Below are 14,390 nucleotides of genomic sequence, written 5' to 3'. Positions count from 1 at the left end.
AGTTCTTCATTCTTCTCATATATTTAATCTAAAAAATTACTAATAATCATTTTGTTGATATGACTAGACCTCAAAATTATGGCCCCTTTCTAACTTTGCTTTATTAGAGACACACTGCTTTATGTGAAAGCCTCTGGGCTCAGTTACAAAGGTCATAATATAAGAAAAAAATACATCAAGGGTATGGTTCATTTGAAGAACTTATGTATGAAATATACAAATTGATAAAGATGTTTTTATTGAGATATAATTTACATGGCATAATATTCACTATTTTAAAGTATAAGATTAAGTGATTTTTAGTCTACTCACTAATTAGTCTACTCACTATTATACTCACTTCTACCTAATTTCAGAATATTTTAAATGTTCCAAAAAGAAACCCCATACCCATTAGCAGTCATTTCCCATTCCCACCTTCTACCAGCCCTCAGAAACCATGAATGTACTTTCTTGTCTATATGGAATTGTCTATTCTGGATAGTTCACATAAATGGAATTACATATTTGGCTTTTTGTTTCTGGCTTCTTTCACTTAGCATGATGTTTTTAAGGTTTATCTTTGTTGTAGCATAAATCAATATTTCTTTTTTACGATATTTCCATTTTCATTTTTTGTTAGATGTAGAACACTTAGTCTTTCATCAGTGCATGTACATTTGAGCTGCTTCAGCCTTTTAGCTATGATGAACATGCTTGGAATGCTGTGAACATTTATGCACAAGTTCTCGTGTGGACAGACATTTTCAATTCTCTTGGTTATGTACTTTGGATTGGAATTCCTGGTTTGTATGCTAACTCCATGTTTAACTTTTAAAAGAAACTGACAAACTGTTTTCCAAAGCAACTGAACCATTTTACATTCCCATGAGCAATGTATGAGAGTTCCAATTTCTCCACATCCTCACTAATACTTATTTATTGTCTATGTTATAGCCATCCTAGTACATGCAAAGTGGTAAGGAAGATGAATTTTACAGAAACTCACATTAAAGGAATCTATTGCCATGGGATTTCCTTAATTATTAATTATCTTATTCATTTAACTTACATCAATTTATTACAAAAACAATTTTTACAAAATTGTAAAAGAAACTAATTCCTTAAACACACCTGTTAATTAGTTGAAATGATATACTAACTAAGAAAAGTCTCCAAGCTTGAGTAGAGTGCTAGAATTATTCGCCAGGAGATTGATATTGCCACAGTAGCAACTTATTTATCTGGCATGATTGGGGAAAGAGATGGTTTCTTCAGGTGAAATGTTGGGCTTATTCCTTTTAAAACTTCTAATACTTTTAAGTCATTTCTGGTGGAATCCTTTCTAAAGTGCCTTTTGAGACACAAAGTGCAAAGATGGTTTAGTCATTCTTGATAACTCAGGGAATGTGCTCTGAACATCCATCATAATACTCTGTTTAAATCCAGTTAAACAATCATGGACTTGTCACATGAGATATATAGAGCCACTTACCACTGTAATAAATGTCTGTGCATTTTCAAATCTTGTGATTGTTTTATAGATTTTTTTCTTTTTTTACCCTTCTTTTGCTAATGGGCTACATTTACTGATACTGTCAATGAAAATGCTTTTGAACACTCTTCATGATGATTTTGAAGCTAGGATAAAACATTAATTGGAGCATCTCTGAATATCCTGAATTTGTACACAGAATTTTATGTTTATATACATATGTTTCCTGGGGAGGCTCTGTGTTTTTAAAAAACATATTGCAAATAAGGAAGGCATACATGTTACCAAAAGCTAACAATGCCTTTTCTAGAGAAAATATGTAGTATCACTGTTTATTAAAACTGACCACTAGTAAATTCTTGATAAATATGGTACTAGGTAACTATTTATTTATTGTCAATATTATTGAACCATATACCTTTATATTTTGAAGTCTGTGGGTAGCATAGAGGTTTGGTAGATCCTTTCCTTCCAATTCACCCAAATTTTGACATGATTCAATTTGAGTGTGTTAGCAGGTCCTGCGGTCTGATCACTAATACTAACTAAAGATCTTTGGATCTTGTATTGGTTATGCCTCAAAAATGTATCTACTCAACTCTCTCATTACTTTATTACTTTTTAAAATTTACTCTTTTAAAACTAATTTTCGGAGCAGTTATTTTAAAGGCCAGAAAAACTTCTTATCTCTACACATGTACTTGGTATGCATAAAGTAGACAAATATTATTTTATTTACAGAATTTTCAGTTGGATGGAAACCAATCATTTAGGTATGGCCCTTTCCTGAATCACAGCTTTCTTACCTAATTCTTATGGAAAGTGTATTCTGTTTCATTTGCCACAAGATTTCTGCCAATAAGTCAAACTGAGATTCTGTTCTGACTTCATGAAAACCAAATGTTCCACTCTGGATAAATAAGACTAGTTATATAAACTGTGTTCTATTCATGTGATGAAATATTATGCTCCTATTGAAAATATAAGTAAGCATTTTATTTTACTTTATTATTTTTTTGAGATGGAAGTTTGCTTTTTTCACCCAGGATGGAGTGCAGTGGCGTGAGCCCACCATGCTGGCTAGCTTTTGTATTTTTAGTAGAGACGGGGTTTCATTATGTTGGCCAGGCTGGTCTCAGCCTTCCAAAGTGCTGGGATTACAGGAATGAGCCACTACGCCCAGCTCAAAATATGCATTTTAACGACATAGGTAATTCTTGTCATATGTCATTAAATTAAAAACTGGGATCCAAAATTATATGTATAAATGATATATTTTATGCACAAAGCATCAAAAACATTAAAAGAAAATGTGATAATTATCAACCATGTTTGATCCTAGATTTAGAGATTATGCAAGATTCTTGGTAAAAAAAAATTTAGATATTATTCCACTGTCAATTTAAAAAGTAGTATTTTTAGGCATGGGGTGGCACGCATTGATTTATAATTTTAAAAAGACTTTTGTTAATATATAAGCATTAAGTAGTAGGAAAGTTATTAGAAGTCTATTGCTAGAATCACATGCAAGCTTTTAGAGGCTAAAACCCAGGTGTGGTATGGGGTGAATGAGAAGTAACAATATTTATGATATAATTTAAAGGTAGAATGTAAATTTTTGGACTGAACAACTGGAAATATAAATTTCTTTAAGTGGTGGATTTAAATGCCTAATTAGAGAGGGTTGAATATATAACTGAAAGTGAGAAAGTGAAGACAGTGGGTACGGACAGTGAGTATATACTGTACAGTGAGGCACAGTTGGAGGCAAACCTGGTGTATAAAGAAAATTTTTAAGTTATCTTTGTATACTGACAGATATGATCTTGGTGAAAGCAAAAAATTGATTCTGGGGATACCAGGAAAGTTACATAAACAAAAACTTTGAGAAAAAATTTAAATGATTAACAATTATAAAGTACTTATTGTGCCCAGATTTTATCAAAGTGATATAATCACTTTGCACTTACTAATTTATTGTCTCCTCATTCAGTTTAAGTGGGGTACTATTATTATTGTCAGATTATGCAGGAGAAAACGAAGGCACACAGAGGATAAGTAATTTATCTTCATTCTTAATGACTCACTGGTACTACCTAGAAAACTGGTTGTAGGGGTAATCCAGAAGACATATGGAAGTTTCATACTAGAAAGAAAGAGAGACATTTTCTTCTATTTCAAAGGAAATGAAGTACACACGTAGGGTGGTTGGTGAATTTGGTTGTGGGAAGAGGACGCAGTTCTCATCTGATAGAATTGATTTTCTCTCTATATGTAAAGGGAAGTCATTGACTGAGATGCAGATAAGGATAAGGGTTAGACACTCAGAGAAAAATCAAGCAGGTCTGAAGTATTCATTTCAGAGACTAAGGAAATGCAGTTTATTAAAGAGGTACAATATAATTGCTTGACAATGTGTGACTGGCTATTGAGACTTATGAATACAGGTACCAAGTAAGGGAACATTTGCATTTACAGAGGCAAAAGTATTGAGGGAAAAAGAGTGCTTATTTTTATAGACCTGGAATCTAAGCTGGGTCTATAAAAAGGGCATGGGAACATGGAGGTGAGCAACAGTGAAGTGAATGGATTAAAGGTCCTGATATAGTCAAGGCGTTATTAACATTCAAGTGCTAGAGCAACAAATTGGAGATTGGAAGTGGAGAGATTTGTAAGTGAGATTTTTCAAGGTAGTACAGCGATAGAGGAAAAGCTCTTTGGAGGGGTATGCCAAGGAACTGAGGTGCCCAGAGATGAGGGGAAAATGGCTTAGAAGCAATAATGGGGAAATAGGAGGATATGCATTTTAAGTCATTAAAAATTATTCTGCCTCCTATAAATAGTTGTTTAAGGTTACTGAAATATATTAATGTGTTAACTAATACCGTCATTTACTCTATTAACTAAATTGTATTAATGACAGAAATCATGAACTTACAGAAACCAAGTGTTTTACAAACTGATAGTATATGAAGTTAAACAGCTCTGATAGTAATAAAAAGAGAATGACTGAATATAATATGGCTATCAATTATAACAAAATCTTGAAATATTTACCTTGTAATTCTTAGAGATGAATATTTGTATAAGGAATAAATAGTAAAGATGTGAGAGAATTCAACTGACTAATATGCTTCCAGGTAGGAATGCATCTAATGTGAAACTAGCAAAATAGCAGGAAATGAAATGAGCACAGTTTTATGTATTATTTATTCTAAGGTTTTTACATTTATATTGACACAGGGAATAAATGTGATGAACAGTCACATACGTTGAGTAATATTTAAATAGTAAATCATCTAATTAACTAGTACTTGAAAGCAAAAAGGGAAATTTGCTTTGGATCTGTTGATTAATTGTCACATTTCAAGAACACATTTTAGCTGGTTGCATTTAAAAAGAAATAATATGAGATCATGAAAGCATTTCATAGTAATGAGCAGGCTCTGGTTTCTATTTATTGCATATACAAAGGATACTAACGATAGTTTTGAAAAAATGAGTAAAGCTCTCAGAATAACTAGCAAAGAGAGATGAAACACTGGTGTGAGGCATATCAGTTTTCTAACACTATCTCCTGGGAAGAGAACATACTTTCTTAAAGCTATAGTGGAAGGTATATGGGCCTCAGAATTGTATGGTTTTAAACAGTCACTTTTCCACCAAATTCCAGTTCTGGCAACATGCATTCACGGGAGGGTAAACACAGTAGTTTACTAAAGACTCATCTGTCATACATACCATTATTGTGTTTTATTTTCTAGCCGGTCCTCAAACAGGGTCTTTCTTTATACATTATGGGGAAAGGTTCCAATGTCTGATTTTCTTCTTTGCAGTTTCCCTTTTTGTTAAAATTGATCCTTTCACATTCAAAATGAAAGGTGGAAATATAAAGGATCAAGACCCTAATACTTTAAGGTATATAAACATTAGCAGGGTATTTTTTTCTAGGCATCTATATGTGGTAACAGGAATAGGAAAAAATAAGTGGAAATAAATTGTGAAGTAAGAAGACAGATTCCAAAAATAGAGTCTATCTGGTGTGTGTCTGTTTCTGTTTTCTTTTTTCCTAGAAGGTTGGTTATGTTCCATGGGTCAGAATGCCACCACTAGGGAAATTATTTCCTCTCTGTCATACCATATACCCAATGAAGAAGAGAATGTAACAGTATGGGAAATGCTTCTGATATGATTGTAAGTGAAAAGAATAAACTCCAAGCGGAAAGCTCTAAAGGCCCTGTCCTGACCCCCGCCATTCCCTCCCTCACTTCATTTCCTATGACTTTCCTTATTATTCCCTGCATTCCAGCCACATTGGCCTCCTAGGTATGTCCCTGCCCAGGGACCTCACCCTGGCTCTGACCCTGGTCTAGACCTTTCTCCCTAGATAACCACCTGACTAACTACTTCAGCTCTTTTAAGATTGTTTCTAGTGTCAGCATCTCAAGGAGGCCTACTCTTTTATCCTATTTAAAATTTCAATGCTCTTCCCCAAACTACTGGCATGCCTTTCCCCTGCAACATCTTGTCTGATTTTTTGCCCACATAGTGTGATAAAACTTTCTAATGGCAACATACTTTATTTATTTCTCTCTCCCCCTCTCCTCCTCTCCCCCTCTGCCCCTCCCCCCTTCTTGTCCTCTCTCCCCTCCACGCATCTTGCCCCCTCTCCTTCTCCCCCTCCCCGATCTCCGCCTCCCCCATCTCCCCCTCTCAGCCCCTCTCCCCCCTTTCCCTCCCTCTCTTCCTCTCCCCTGCTTCTTCTCCCTCCCCTCCCACCCCTTGCTCTCTCTTACTCTCGCTCTCGCTCTCACTCTTGCTCTCCCTCTGTTGCCTAGGTCCCTGGCTTCGAGTGATCCACCTGCCTCGGCTTCTTAAGTTGCAGGGTACTTATTTTATATTATCTGTATTCAACGTCTGAAAGTTTAATCTTCATGAAGACAAACATTTTTGGTTTGTAATGTATCCTAAGGTCTTAAAATGATGTTGGCACTCAATGAATATTTGTTGAATAGTGAATAGATACATAAATGGTATTGTCACTATGTTTACTACAGTGTTAAAAAATTTTGTACATGTATTGCTAAGGCTTCAAAACTGTAAAAAAAATTAAAGTTAGATTTATTGAGATGACAGAATTGTGAAGAAATGCCATCTTCCTATTTGGTGTTGAATTATTTCTAAAATGCTATATAATAAGAAATAATAAAACGAAAATTTGTGGAGAGAGGTTTTCTTCCCTTTCATGCAAAGCAAGAATATTATAAACAGTTATGGTGATCAATTCAGTACACTTTATAGTATTGCATACTATAAAGCAGAGATGGCCTAGTTCACCAGGCAATATTAAATGTATTTATCTGCTTTTGAGCAGATTTCAGCCCATATTAAACAAAATATGCAGTGTAGGAAGCCCTAGGCATGAGAACAGATACATTCTTTTAGAAATGCACTTTAACTCTAAATTCATTTAATGATTTGTTACCCAAAATAAGTGTAGTCTCTGGAAAGAAATTTAACAGTGTTTTGCTTTATTTCCAAGAATGTTTACTTCTTTATCTCAATGTGCAGCATTACCTAAGATATCTTTCTTTCAATTAAAACTGGATGATCAATAAGTCACAAGACAACATATTAAAATTATAGTAAATATTGTGGCATTAGCACTTAAAGGATAAACTAACATTTCTCACTTCTTTCTAATTCATGGTGATGAGTTTTATAATACACTGACTATGGGTTATTGTGTGAGGTAATTGATTGATCAATGCACCATATGAAAAAAAAGTAATTCAAAATCCCTGTATCATTTCTGATACTCTTTTACTTCTAATTATTTTTCCATACGGTGACATGCAATTGAGCAATTTCCCCATAATACATTCCCTTTCATGTATGTAGGTATTGCATAGGAAACATTTTTATCTTATTTAAAAATAATAAATATTCCTGACCAAGGATAGAATCACAAACTTCAATATGAATGTTTGAAGTAGTTTTTGAAGAAAATGGAATCATTTATGTTCATTATTTTACCTTCTTGCTTACAGATTTAGTATGAAAAGAAAGGTAATTTGGAATAAAAGAAAAAGCATTCTTAAATAAATAAAATGAGCCTTGCCAGACACAGTGGCACATACCTGTAAATCCAGCAATTTGGGAAGCTGAGGCAGACGAATCACTTGAGCTCAGGAGTTTGAGATCAGCGTACGCAACAGGGCGAAACCCCGTCTCTACAATATAAACAAACTAACTAAAAACTAAAATTAGCCAGGCATGTGCCATGCACCTGTAGTTCCAGCTACTCAGGAGGCTGAGGTGGAAGGGTTGCATGAGCCCTGCAAGGTCAAGGTTGCAGTCAGCAGCAATTGCAGCACTGCACTCCAGTCTAGGTGACAGAGTGAGACAACGTTTAAAAAAATTTTTTAATTAAACCTTTAAGGTAGAATTTTATGTCAATAAAAACGTTTAAAGGAAAAAGTCATTATGTATGTGCACTCATAGTATATTTTAAAAAGAAGGGATATCAGATAGCAAGGGACTGCTGAAGTACCTTCAAACAGTGTTATTTTACCTAGCAAACATTGAATAGACATTTGGGAAAGTAAATTTGTTCTTGTTTCACTTCTACATAAAATGACATTTTTAAGGTCAGATTCATTAAGGTATAATTTACATACAAGATTCATCTTTTTTTAGTGTATAGATCTATATATTTGACAAATGTGTATGGTTGTGTAATTGCCACAGGAGTCAAGATATGTAATAGTCTCACTTTACCAAAATTATTTCAGTCTCCTTTGTACTGAACCACAGCTTTATAATGTTCCTTCTTTTTTTTTTTTTTTTTTTCCTGGGAGTAGTCCTTGATCTGAAGTCTATTTTATCTGGTATAAATGTAGTCACTTCAGCTTTCTCCTAATTAGTGTTGGTATCGTATATCTTTTTCCATCCTTTTATTTTTAATCTACACTTGCCTTTATATTTAAAGGGGTTTCATCTGAACAAAATAAAGTTGCTTGTTAGACAGCCTGACCATCTCTGTCTTTTCATTGGGGCTGTGATTGTTATTATGAACTGTCAACTTGACTGAATTGAGGAATATCTAGATGGCTGGTAGAGTAATTTTTTCTGTGTGTGTCTTGGAGGATTATTCCAGAGAAGATTGACCCATGAGTCAGTGGACTGACACAGGAAGACTCACCCTCAATGTAGGTAGACATTGTCCAATTGGTTGGGGGACAACAGACAGAAGAAAGGAGATACCCAGCATTCTCTGGCTTCTTCTCTTCCCAGCTAAGCAGAATAGCTTTCCCTCCTCCTGCCCTTGGTCAAAAGACTCCAGGTGTTTTTAGCCTCTGGATTCTGCGACTTGCAACAGCAGCCTCCGGAGGCTCTCAGGCTTCCCTGATTCTAAGGCTTTTGATTAAGCCATGCTACCAGCTTCCCTGGGAGCCACATTACTGCCTCTCTGGTCTTCCAACTTGCAGATGGCTTGTGCTAGGACTACACCTTTGTGACCATGAGCAAATTCCTCCTACTAGATTATCTTTCTTGTGTATTTTATTGGTTCTGTCCCTCTGAAGCACCCTGACTGAGATAAATGCATTTATAAATTGTATATATAGTTAAATTAAAATTTACTTTCTCGCTATTTGTTTTCTATTTGTTCCATCTGTTTTTTATTCCTTTTAGCCTCTTTTTTGTCTAATTTTGATTGAGTAATTTACATACTCTATTTTATTCCATGATTAGCTTATTATATATCTCTTTTTAAATGTAGTGGTTGCTACAGGGTTTTCAATGCACATCATTAATAACAGTGTATTTTCAAATAGCATCATACTGCTTTATTTAGATTGCAGTTCACAAAACAGCATACTGACATTTCTTCCCCCTCATCTTTTGTGTTATTGATTGATGTTATCCATTTTATATTTACATATGATATAAATCCCTAATGCACTGCTATCGGTGTTTTTTAGGCATTAAATGATAGTTTAGTGTATCACCAAATGTCTAAAGAAAAGTGATTTAGGGTTATTAAAAAAGTGTCTTTTTTATTTACTTTCATATTAACTATTCCTAGAGATTTTCATTTGCATGCATGTGTATAGGTTCAAATTTTGGTCTAGTATCATGTTCCTTTGCCTAAAGACTTGTTTTGTTTTGTTTTGTTTTTCTGTTTGCTTGTTTTTTGAAATACTTCCTGTGGTGCAGGTCTGCTGATATTAAATTCTTTTACATATGTATATATGTATGTTTGTATGTATTTATTCTTTTGTCTTAAAAACTATTTCACCTTCATTTTTGATAGATATTTATAGCATTTCTATATGGACTCTTTTTTACTAGTTTTCATTTCTTTGTAGAAGTCCACATCTGTTCATGGCTGTTAACCATGTTTTCCATGACAAATTATAATTTATTAATAATAGGTATTTAAAATTTCCTTTCCAATAGTTCCGATGTTTAGGCCATTTCTGAGTCTGGGTCTATTAATTGCTTTTTCTCTTTACAGTAGGTTCTTTTTTCTTACTTGTTTTTCAGCCTTCTATTTCTTCTACTGAATGCCAGTCATTATGAGTAGCTGCAGTAAGGAAAGTGAGAAATAACGTATGTGCCTGAAAATCGCCATGCCTCTTTGCTAGACTAATAGTGCGGGCAGTTGACTCAATCTACTTCATATCTAGCTGGTTTGAGTTTTGTTATTGCTATTGCTTCCTTGAGTGTATCACAGACTTTAAGTTCCTGAAGGGTTATCTCGTGCTTTTCTTGGGAGCTGGCTTGCCAGAGGGTTTTGCTGGATGTTTCTGCTCCACTCTTGGCTCTCAGCCTTCCATTTGTGCCTGCACCTCATAGTGGGTGTCTCAATCCTCTTAGCTCTCACAGAGATAGACATTTGTAGATTGTTAATTGTGACTTTCTAATTAATATAGAAGTGGAAAGCACGTTCTCTGTTGTCCTGCTCCAGCCTCATTCTTAGGCTGGCCTTGTGTCCTGGGTCTTAGGGATGGAGCTTTGTCAGTCACACTGCCGCTCACCTCTCTGACAGGCAAACCTATCTTACATTTTTGGTAGTTCTAGTATGGGAGTTTCTTACTCCAGTTATAGGGTTGAGCTTGGTTTCCTTAAAAATAAAAGTATTTTTTGTCTTTTACCCTTTCTCCAGCTGTAATGGATCTTATTTTGTGCCCCGAGGTTGACAGGGCTTGCTGCTCTTTCCTCAAGGGCTTAAAACTTACAGCAGGAATTGGTTCTGCCAGGGCTTTGAGCCTTTCTTACAGTGGTGACTTCTCCCCTCTTCCAAGTCATAAAACTATGTTAGATATTTATTGTTTTCCCTCCCTGGCATCAGATTTTCTCATCAACACTAGTTGCGTTCCATGGAAAAGATTATGAGTGGGTGCAAATCCCCCATGAGTTTATGGTTCCATGGATTATGTATTTTTATACCCACCCATAACCAGCTTTATAATTCATTAAAAATTACAGTTAATTTTTTTTATCTATTTGTAACAGCAACTCTTCCTTCCATGTTCTGTTCTTGTGATGGGCTTGTGTCTCATTTTTCCTTGAAGATGAATCTTTTTTATTAGATTTTAGGCTATTTGGTTGCCCTGTAATCTTCTCTCTGTGGTTTAAATAACTACAATTGTGTAGTTTTTCTCAGTTTTTTGTATTGTAGTTGTTAGAATAAAAATGATGCTCTTTCCAGCTTTCAGCTTCTTAAATAGGCAGGGAGACCCTAGGATACTTTTTTATCTTTTTGACACAGGGTCTACCTCTGTTGCCCAGGCTGGAGTGCAGTGGTGCAGTCCAGGCTCATGCAACCTCTGCCTCCTGAGCTCAAGGGAGACACCTGCCTCAGCCTTCTGAATAGCTGGGAATACAGATATGCACCATCACATCCAGCTAAATTTTGTATATTTTGTAGAGACGGAATTTTGCCATGTTGCCCAGGTTGGTCTAGAGCTCCTGAGTTCAGATGATCTGCCTGCCTTTGCCTCCTGAGTGCTGGGATTAAAGGCTGTGAGCCACTGTGCCTGGACCCAGGATACCTTTGTGAGTGGAAAGGGGTGGTATTAACAGTTACACTGGAGAGCAGGTATAAGCAAGCACTGGCCAGGGAAACTGGGAAGCATGGTCATTTTACCTAGGTGTGTCTTTTGTGCTATGCCTCTGCAACTCACTTAACTTTGCCTTGTTTCAAATGCCCTCGCTCTGCTGGTAAAAATCCTACTCTTCAGTTCATTCTTAATATCACCTCTTGTAAATTGACTTCTCTGATCCCATTTGGCAAACCTTTTCTACAATTTTTGCCTCAATATTTTTAAGTGATATTGATTCATCCTCTCTTTCCTTCCCCTGTAATCATGGTTGATTATCGTGGCTATAAAAATGTATTGAATACATTGATAAGCTTTCTTGCTTTGTTTATACTCTAGACATTTGTAAATAAAATATAACTTATGTTACCAAAAAGTTTGAAATAACTCACCTATGAGATAGATACGTTAATTAGCTTAATTTGTTCATTTCACGATATACACATGCATTGAAACATCACATTATAGCCCTTCTACAACAAAGGCTGAGTACAGTTGTTATATTTAGGAAGATTTATGCCTGGGAGATTGAGGACCACATTTTCAGCTAACTGACTCCAGGACTCCTCAACAGTGCTGTCAAAACTTCCTTAAATTACATGGTAGTAGTCTAGGATACTTCGCCAATACTTCCCACCCTCTCTATCTCACTCAGGGTCAGCATTGCATTGCTGTATGATAGCTCTCCCAGTTTTGCCCAGTTTCCTTCCTGTTTCCCTTCACACAAGCATGTCCTCTAAATCTTTGTACATTAATCCTGTCTTGGCATTCTGTTCTTGGATATCTCAGCCTAACACAAAATGTAATAAGATTAGAATTAATGCCAATAGCATACACAGAAACAGCAAATAGGTGAATATTAAAACTAATTGCTAAATAATTTTTAATCAAAAGAGAAAACTGATTATATATTTACAAACAATACCATGCATTGAAACTTCTAATCAAAGTTGTGTTTAGAAAAACATTTATAACTTAAATGCTTCTATTAGCCATTTAAAAAAATGAAAATATACCTACCAAAACTAAGAACTCAAGAACATAGAAAAAATAAACATGCCTAAGCACATTAGGTTGAAGGAATAGGGATTAAAGCAGATATCAATAGAATAGAAAATATTCAGCAAGATAGTCTTCAAGCTCTAAAATTCTTTTCTCCACTTGGTCTATTCAGCTATCGATACTTGTGGTTGCATCGTGAAGTTCTCATGTTTGTTTTTCACCTCCATCAGGTCATTTTTGTTTCTCTGTCACCTGGTTATTCTGGTTAACAGCTCCTGCAATGTTTTTATCATGGTTCTTAGTTTCTTTCCATTGAGTTAGAACATGTTCCTGTAGCTCAACGAAGTTTGTTATTATCCACCTTCTGAAGCCTCCTTCTTTCAATTCATCCATCTCAGCCTCTGCCCAGTTCTGTGCTCTTGCTGGAGAGGTGTCGCAATCATTTGCAAGAGAAGAGGTACTCTGGCTTTTTGAGTTACTTTTTTTCATTGATTCTTTCACATCTTCATGAGTTTATCAAACTTAGATTTTTGAGGCTACTGACCTTTGGATGGGGTTCTTGTGGGGACTTTTTGTTGATGCTGTTGTTGTTTTTGCTTTCTATTTGTTTCTTTTAACAGTCAGGACCATCTTCCATAGGGCTGCTGTGGTTTGCTGGGGATCCAGTTCAGACCCTGTTCCTTCCGCATGTAGAGGTGTTACTAGCAGAGGCTGCAGAAGAGTAAAGCTGGCAACTTGCTTCTTCCTCTGGGATCTCTGTCTCAAAGTGGCACTGACCTGATGCCAGTGGGAACACTTCTATATAAGGCATCTGGGTACCCCTTTTTTGGGGGGGGTCTCACCCAGTCAGGAGGCAGAGGATCCAGGACCCACATAATAAAATCATCTGGCTGCCCATTGGTGAAAGTGTTGCACTGCACTGGGGGAAATTCTGCTCTTCCAGGCTGCCTGGATTCCTTAGAGCCAGCAGGCGGAAGGACTAAGTCTGCTGATCTGCAGACTGTGGCTGCCCCTCCCCTCAGGGGCTCTGTCCCAGGGAGATCAGAGTACTGTTCATAAACCCCTTGCTGGAGTTGCTGAAATTCTCGCAAGCAGAACCCCACCCAGTGAGGAGGGATGAGTCAGGGTCTGGTCTAAAGCGGCAGTCTGGCCATGATCTGCCACAGCCGCTGTGTTGTACTGTGGGGAATTCCTCCTGTGTCGAAATTGCCCAGTCTCCGCGCACTGGCAGGGGAAAAATGACAGACTGGAGCTGCAGTGATGGCTGCTGCCTATCCCTACAGGAGCTCGGTCATCTTAGGCAGTAGGCAGCTGCAGTGAACTCGGTAGTTTAGGTAGTCTTCAGCCAAATGGCTACTGAGAGTTTGCATAGCTCTGTGCTTGGGACCTATGACCCTGGTGGCATGAGCTCACTAGGGGGTCTCCTGTTCCGCATGTTGAACAGATCCGTGGAAAAAGCGTAGTTTCCCGGGTCAGGTAGCACAATCAGTCACCACCTCCCTTGGCTGGAGGTGGGAGCTCCCCTTTCCCATGTGGCTCCCAGGTGGGCCCTTGCACCACCCTGCTTTTCCTCACTCTCTGTGGGTCAGGCCAACCACCTAGTCAGTCCCAGCGAGAAAACTGGATGCCTGAGTTGCCAATGCAGAATTCACTCACTGTTTCGTTCGTTTTGGTGGGACCCTCCAACTGCAGCTGCTTCTAGTCGGCCATCTTGTCATGTCCTACTACCTAGAAATATGTTTTGATGTCCATTCATAAGTAATCAAAAAAATTAAAGTATCCATTCTACTTCCCAAAGCCTATGA

Source organism: Sapajus apella, unplaced genomic scaffold, assembly GCF_009761245.1.
Source record: "Sapajus apella isolate SASKATOON/1434 unplaced genomic scaffold, GSC_monkey_1.0 scaffold28, whole genome shotgun sequence".
Taxonomy (NCBI): domain Eukaryota; kingdom Metazoa; phylum Chordata; class Mammalia; order Primates; family Cebidae; genus Sapajus; species Sapajus apella.
The sequence above is the reverse complement of the archived record's forward strand: the minus strand, read 5'-3'. Positions refer to the sequence as shown.